Source organism: Mercurialis annua, linkage group LG5 (assembly GCF_937616625.2).
Source record: "Mercurialis annua linkage group LG5, ddMerAnnu1.2, whole genome shotgun sequence".
Taxonomy (NCBI): Eukaryota; Viridiplantae; Streptophyta; class Magnoliopsida; order Malpighiales; family Euphorbiaceae; genus Mercurialis; species Mercurialis annua.
Genome location: NC_065574.1, coordinates 50,131,134 through 50,134,516, shown reverse-complemented (window position 1 = coordinate 50,134,516; position 3,383 = coordinate 50,131,134).

The following is a 3,383-nucleotide window of genomic DNA, read 5'->3' as shown; positions in this document are numbered from 1 at the left end:
TTTTGATTTTCAGGTCCTTTATGAGTTTTTTCCGGTCCTTTTGTGTGGTTAGAGGAAACAAAAATTATAAGTAGAGGGACTGGAGGAAACAAAAATTGTAAGTAGAGTGACTGAAAAAAACTCACAAAGGACCTGAAAATCAAAAATAGAGTAGAGGGACCAGACAATACAAAAATAAAGTATAAGGACCTACAGAAAAAAAGTGTAAAGTACAGGGACCTCTATATGGGTTTGGCCTACATTTTACTCTTTAATTAGTTCATATATTTTTATTTTATATTTATTTAGTCTCTATATTTTATATTTTCGTCTAAATTTTCGTCTAAATTTATTATTAACTTAATTCTTTTTAAAATTTTAAATCTTTGCAAAATTTAATTATACAGGGACTGAATAAATGAAAAATGAAAAAATACGAAGACAAACTAAAGAAATAAAATAGATTAGGGAATAAATAAATAAAAAAAGTGAAAAATATAAAGAGCTAAGGATGGGATAAGCTAATTTTGAATGTTAATTAAGTAATGGCTAGGGTTGTGCAAAAACCAAGTTGACCGAATTAAATCCACCGAACGAACCAAATTCTAATTTTGATTATTATGGTTTGAATCGGTTTCTATCAACACAAAAATTTGACATTCGGTTTTCAATTTGGGTTTAGCTTTTCAAGATTTAACTGAATAATCAAATAACAATTTTTTTTAACTATATATAAAAATACTTATTTATACTTTTTAGTCTTTATTTTTCAATTGTACCTATGATATAGGTTAATAATTTTTTTAGGCTTAATATGAAAAATCACCAATTTTAGTGTTTTTTGCATATTTAACATAAAATTTGAATTTTGGCAATTTCGGACATGAACTTCCACATTTTTGCAATTAAAACACCGGTTCAATTTCCGACTGCAAACTATTTATGTGGACATCAGAGCATGCCACGTGGGAATAGTTATCGCCACCTAATAAACGTACCGTTTTGGCTTAATTGCATGAAAAATCACCAACTTTAGCATCTTTTGCATATTTAACATGAATTTTCATACTTTTACAATTAAAATAATGGTTGAATTTCCGACTACAAGTTGAACGGTCTTCGCCACATAATAAAAGCACCGTTTTGGCTAAATTAAAAAAATTAAAAATTTGATTCTTATTATGTTAAAACTGTTATGCAATTTTATATTTGTTTCGCAATGCGGGCTGTGAATAATGCTATGAACATAATAGTTCAAACGTCTTATTTTATATGAGGTTATCATAAATTATTTTAAATATTTATTTTTATATTTTTACACTTGTAATTGCTTAAAACTAATAAAGATTATTTTGTGGAAAAAAATATTAATAATTCTTTTGATAAATAAAAAATTAAATATTTCTATGATGTGAAGATAGATGGTCAATTTATATAATATGAACGAAATTGAAAATAAAATTAATTTTAGTTTATATACAATAAATATTTTTAAAACATGTCAATTGTCTTTAAACAATAAAAAAGGTAAAAAATGATCCTAATATTTTATCATATACTTTTATATACTTGTTTTATGTTATAAATAGCTCTAACGTTTCCAAACTAGATATTTTAACTTCTCTTATTAATATTAAATTAAAGAATTTAATCTTCATTAATTTTGTGTTATATAGAGAAATGTCATGGCTAACATGTAAAGAAGTGGTGCTCTTAAATTATCATAAAAATTAATTTATTGAATAATAAAACATAATTCCTATAAAGAAAAAGGCTTACAAAAAATTAAATAAATGAATAAAAAAACATAAAAAAGAAACAACGGGTATCTTGAATTGTAAAAATATGAAAAAAACGCTAAAATTGGTGATTTTTCGTGCAATTAAACCAAAACAGTGTGTTTATTAGGTGGCGATAACCGTTCTCGCGTGGCAATGCTCTGATATCCACATAAGCATTTTGCAGTCGGAAATTCAACCGATGTTTTAATTGCAAAAATGTGAAAGTTTATGTTCGAAATTACCAAAATTAAAAGTTCATGTTAAATATGCAAAACACACTAAAGTTGGTGATTTTTCGTGCAATTAAATTAATTTTTTTATAATAATCAAAATATACTAACAAACATATATAAAACATTATTAGACCATAATTTTCATTGTTTTTAAAAATAACAAAAATTGGTTGTTAACCAAATTGAACTGAACCAAACTAAATTTTTTTGGTCTGGTTCGATATGATTTGAACCTAAAATTTAGTTCAATTTGGTTTTGGTATTTTATCAAATTTCGATTTTTGGTTTATGCGGTTCAGTCCTAAAAACGGGCCGAACCGACCGAATGCACAAGTCTAGTGATGACAAGTGATGGAATAAGAGAAAATGATAAAATCTCATATGACCATTTCATATCAAAATCCAACATTGCTAATTTTAAAAAAAGCCAACTCAACAAATCTCTATATAAGGCAAACATATCTATTACTATAATAAATTAAGTTTTATTACCTTTTTATATAGTACTTTTTTATATAGAGACTGATACTAATTTAAGATTCAGAGTATTTCAGACCAAGAATTTGAAATCCTATCTGACTTTATTTATCTTGTAGGACATAACTTGCAATTCACTATATATAAAAGTTATTATGAAACGACCCAAAGGAAGACAAACTTGGAGAAGACATGATGATCTTTTACCGGATGCATCATTTGACGTCGTCTGTGGAAATGACTAATTTTTCTATAAACATATTTTTGATGTTTGGATTCATTTAGAGATCCACTTCTTTAAAAAGTCTTCAAAATGCGGGAAGAGTTTAGTAAGTTTATTCAAGTAATTCTTTAAGTAAATGGACTTATAGTAACATGATTTAAGAAATATGCCTAGCAATCTATTTTAACTTTATACATTAGATAATTAAATTAGTAAGTATTTACTAGTGTATATATCCTTATATATTTTAAATGCTAGAACCAAACACAAAAGTATACATTTTATTCCACGCGAGACTAGCAATACGTCCAAATTATGTTATGTTAGTCATTCATATTTTTACATCAGTTTGTAACATATCTTGTATGGGTATGGAATACGCCCTCAAAGATATGCAAAACACAAATACCTTGTAGAAAATAGGAATAATATCAAAAAAAAATCACGAACTTTACATGCTTTTTCATTTTAATCACGCAGTTTAAATTTTGTCATTTTCATGCACGAATTAATATTTTTTTTCAAATTCATACACGTTGCTGAGGTGTCAAGGCTCCATTTGTGTAATTCGCTGAGGTGGAGGTCATTTTATAACAATGAATAAGTGCTACCTCAGCGCCGTGTATGAATTTAAAAAAACATTGTAGTTTGTGCATGAAAATAACAAAATTTAAACTACGTGATTAAAAT